A 5,448-nucleotide genomic window follows, 5' to 3' on the forward strand; every position below is an offset into this window, starting at 1 on the left:
AAACTCCGAGGTAAATGATTTGTTCAAGGTAACTGATGAGCAAAGCGTTTTGTATGCTGTTTACCTCACAAATATCTGATTCTCCATCCAGAGTCCTTTCCACTTCATGCGTGGTTATATTTCTCGGAGAGATTCAAGTCAGAACCAACTTGAAATCTAGGTCATCAATACAACATTTTACACTTTTATGAAATCACACAAGTATTTTAGAAGGAGTTATAAAAGGAAGCTTAGTTCAGGAGAATGAATAATCTGACCAAGCAGAAGAAGACAGCAGGGTCCTCCCTCCTCCTCCAGAATCATGAGTATTTCTTTTATTTACTTATTTATTTATTATTCATTTATTTTTCCTTTAGTCTGTATAACTTTTTTTGCAATTATAGTTTGCATCCAACACCGCTCTAACAGTCTCAGGTGCACAGCGCAGTGGCCAGAAAGCCATGCATCCTCCAGAGTGGTCCCCTTGACAACTCAAGCACCCACCCGGCCCCACCCATAGCCACCACGGTATTACTGACCCTGTTGCTATGCTGCAACCCACATAGCTGTGACCAGTTTCTAACTACCAATCTGTACTTCTTAATCCCTTCACCTTTTTCACTCAGACCCCCAACTCCCGCCCCTCTGACAGCTGTCCGTCTGTTCTCTGTATCTATGAGTCTGTTTCTACTTTGTTCGTTTATTTTGTTCTTTAGATTCTGCATGTAAGTGAGATCATATGGTATCTGTTAAAGCTGGAGTTTTTGAGTCTTCTGTTCAATCCCCACTCACATTGGGTTTACTGCCTGTTTTGCACAACCATAGGAGCAAGCCAGTGGTTACATTATGGCATTTCTTTTTGTAAGCGGAAAGTCACAATTTCCAAATAAACCTCTAGAAGTGCTCGCCTTTACATTACCATTGCTCTTTCAGAAAAACAACCCCCTGGATGAAAATAGATAAGTAAAAACCTGTGGCATGCTCAGAAATCATTTTCTATTAGCCATCATGTAAGATTTCTGTATGTGAACCAGACTTCATTTCAAAAAGATCATTTGGGTTGCAGAAGAAGGAGTAATATTTCTTAATTTAAGTTGCCAATAACGGGGTAATTAAGGGCCACAACTGCATCAGAGAAGCATGAAAAGGGAGAAAGAAAGGCTTTGGTCGGGGAATTCTGGGTTCTTTGCACTTTCTGACTCAGAGCTAACCATTCATTAAGAGAACAATAATTCTTGTGGCTTCTCTACCATATTTGGAAAAAGGCATTAACAATTAAGGAAGGTGCCCATAGAATGAAGGACAAAGTCCCAACTGGGAATGGAAAGTACACTCTCCCGTTATTCTTGGTCCAAACAGTGCCATCAGTATGCAACATTTGTTTGCATTCTATTTTCAGTCTCCTCCCTTCCGATTTCTTAGTCCCCATGTGATCAATGGATTTGGCATACCGTTCTCTTCTCTTTGTTTATTCCCTTTTTGTCTTCCACTGGGTGCTCCCAAACAGTCCTAGCAGGAGATCTAGATGAGTTAGAAAGATTGCTCAAGAAATTCTTGCATTTATGCGCCAGTAAAGTTGTATTTCTGGCACTATCCCCTTGTTTGGTTTTAGATCTTAATTAAATTAGACTGTTAGTTTTTAAACCTCTCTGTGCTCCATAGTATTTTTTTCATACCTGTATTCAGCACTTAGCTGATTGCATTATAAGTATTTATACAGATATTCAACTCCATTATTTGACTCTATGCACCTCAAGGACAAAGGAGTATGTCCTAATCAGATTTTTATTCTTGGCCCATGTGATATTATTGGAAGAAAAAAAAAGGAATAAATAAAACCTCACAAAATAATAGGGTTCTGCTTTGTAAAAAAAAATCGAAGTTTTAGTTAATACATCAAAACACAGAAAAGAGACACATGAGTTGGAAGAATCAGGGAGGACAATTTATATAGGGGCTGGTACAATCAAGGGAAGGGAAGCTGGCTTTAGTCCAATGATCCAAGTAGATCAGAAGGCAGAGTGGCTACCATTGTCAAGTTCTTTCCTTCCTCTGGTGTCCTGTTCCTTACCCTTTGTCACTTCACTGATGGGTTCATCTTCCTCTCATGTATGTGTGTGTGTGTGTGTGTGTGTGTGTGTATTTACACACACACACATACTAGAGGCCTGGTGCATGAAATTTATGAACGGGTAGGGTCCCTAGGCCTAGCCGGCTATCAGGGCCGATCTGTGGGGTGGCCGGCAGGGTGATCAGGGCCCCCCCCCCCTCTGCTGGCACCCATCTTGGCTGGCCTGACGCTGCCCGCTCACCAGCCCCACCCCCTGCTGCCCATCCCCTCCCTCTGCAGGGAGACTGGCAAGGCGATTGGGGGGGGGTCCCTGCTGGCACCCGCCTTGGGTGGCCTGGGGCCTGCGAGCTGGGGGCAGCTCCTGCATTGAGCATCTGCCCCCTGGTGGTCAGTGTGCATCATAGCTACTGGTCATTCCACCAGTCATTCCACCTTTCAGTCGATTTGCATATTAGGCTTTTATTATATAGGATAATTCTCTTCTTCAGTTGAAACAGGAGCTTTGAAATCAGTAAAGGCAACTTCCCCCTCCAACCCTCTTAGTCTAGGACCAGGCCCCTTGGAATGACTTAGTGAGTCTCCCTCCGAAGAGGAAATCATCTTGGAATCACTATGGGTGGCTTTCCCCTGGACCCCAAGCATAGTTGTCACCTTCTTAAACCTATGCTCCTGGGACCTCTGGACCAGGCTGGTGCTAAGCTCCAGAGCACTGAGAAATGGAGCTTGGGACACAGGCTGCAGTAATGGGTCTGGCATCTTCACTGCCAGGACTGGCACCCCCTGTGTAGGACAGGATCCTAGAGACAGCACAGGACTGGGAGAAACACTGGAAGAAATGGACCAATCAAACTGCACTCTAGCTGTCTCAAATGTGGAGGTCATCCCCTCCCCTTTGGACTGAGTTAGCTTCTGGGATTCTTGGACATTGCAGGGAAAGAGTAGACTCCCTACTGTCAAGGTTTGGGGATAAATGGTTAAGTAATTGTTTTGCAACATAGGAGACCCTAGGTATTTAGCATTTGTGATGCAGGTCATGTAGGTTATATTTGGAATGGAAAAAACTTGGGGCTTGAGAAAACATGAATTGTATTTCCTAACCCCAATCTCCCACCTCTTAACATGAAGCTCTGTCTTCTGTGACTTCCTGCCAATGTCCTTGCTCAAAGCCAGCTCCTCTTCTGCATCCTAGTTCCAGCTTGGCAACTCTTGGCACAGAGGTGCCTGAGCTTCCTTATCTCTGTACCTTTTGCTTTAACTCTCTCCTATTCCTAGTTCTCGTTGTTTTCCAATAGTCTCCCAGAGGAAGGACTTGCAAGTTGTAGATTTAGAAACCAAACTCTGTAGTTGCTGAAAACATCTGCAAAAAAAATTCCACATGAATCCAATTTTGCAATCGAACTCACAGTGCCTAGAGCAGGGGTAGGCAAACTTTTTGACTCGAGGGCCACAATGGGTTCTTAAACTGGACCGGAGGGCCGGAACAAAAGCATGGATGGAGTGTTTGTGTGAACTAATATAAATTCAAAGTAAACATCATTACATAAAAGGGTACGGCCTTTTTTTTTTTTTTTTTAGTTTTATTCATTTCAAATGGGCCGGATCCGGCCCACGGGCTGTAGTTTGCCCACGGCTGGCCTAGAGTCTATTTAGAGCCCATTTGTAGCACCTATTTCCCAAACCATACTCTCCTCTGATCCCCTATTATGATATTTACTGAAAGCATTAGGGGACTAGAACTATATTTTTGTGATATTTTAAGTGAATCATTAATGTAAATCTGAATTATCCATCCAATAAGATATACATGTCAATTGGATGTTTGATTAGTTGGTTACTTATGGAATATATGCATATAATATAAATTAAACATATTGAATACAAAACCTAGTATATAGTTTACCTAGGTTCAGAGTCTCAATAAAATTTTTAGTGAGATTAATGTGAATTTTAGAAATAATACTCATAACTTTACAATTAATTAATTTTCATTAGAAGAAATGAGGCCTCATCTAGCATGATAGTATTTTTCATGGAAGCATAAAATTGCATGTGTAGAAGACAAGAGTGAATTTTAAATAGCCTATTTTAAATAGGGTAAAAACTCAGCATAATTATTTTCTGTACACATTATTAATCATATTCTTCAAAGCACAGGGGCAAAAGAGTTAATTTTAAATTAAATAAATACTTTAAATATATTTAAATAAGTAACAAACCTAATTAAATACACACTTGCTAAAGTTTATTCCTTTTGTTAGAATTTTTCTTTTAGAATTCAAAATAATGTCCAATTTCTAACAAATCCAATTTTTAAAATCATACGGTTGACATTTGGCATTGAAGAGTTATTTTATCATGAGTTTTATATTAAGATGTGTTTTGTATTAAAATATAAAATAAGTGAACATAGTAAGATCATTAAACACATGCATGAACAAATATCACATATTTTAAAGTAATACCTGCAAAGATGTTTATGAACATGCAGCAACAAATGACCAACAAGCCATGAAGTTCTGAACACTTCTCGTGTTCCCTTTAGAGAAAAGTGTCTATTGGTGGCCCACTCCAGTTATGTTACCCCCACATCACTTTGGCCACAACCAATTAGAACAGGGCTGGTCCTGAGCAAAAGGCAACTTGCAATAGGACAGCCTATCATGCTGCCTATGTAAGAATTTATCTGAGAGGACACACCTTATTTGATAACAACTAAAGAAGCCAATCAGATGGTGGTTCTATAAAATGCAACTCAGTAGAAATATATCATGTGTAGCACTTCCATGTGGCAGAAGGAAGAGTTCTCATGTATCTGTTCCCCTGTCACATGGCTTTCCATATGATGGCACGTCCCTGAGTCTGACTTTGTGGAGCAGAGCCTTCCATCTCTCCTGCACCCCGTCTCCCTGCCAATTGGCACTGAACCTCCAGCACGAGAAATAAAACTTTGCTGTATTAAGCCTTTGAGAACTTTGGGTTTATTTATTATTGAAGCATAACCTATTATCTCCTGGAAGTGAAGTGCTGTATTAAAAAATAAATTGTGTAGTGCTGACTTAATAGTTGGCAACATGTGTTTAGGAGACTGTTATCTAAGGGAGGAAAGATAACAATTCCATGTTATACAGTGGTAAAATACTTGCTAAAATACTCACCTACGATTACTTAGGAATTAGATCTTATACATAAGGATTTCACATCTCTGGGGGGAAGTGTATGAAAAACAAAGTGTTAGTAGGATGTCTAGGTTATTATTTGATGCATTTTTCAAAATAGCAAAGAAAAAAGAAAGAGATGAGTGATTTCATAAGTAGAAATAAAAGAAAATAGAGACTTCCAGGAATCCAAGACCTTGTCATGTTTGACTATCCAATTAATTTTTGCTCCCAAAGAAACAG

This window comes from Myotis lucifugus, unplaced genomic scaffold (genome assembly GCF_000147115.1).
Source record: "Myotis lucifugus unplaced genomic scaffold, Myoluc2.0 scaffold_17, whole genome shotgun sequence".
NCBI classification, from domain to species: domain Eukaryota; kingdom Metazoa; phylum Chordata; class Mammalia; order Chiroptera; family Vespertilionidae; genus Myotis; species Myotis lucifugus.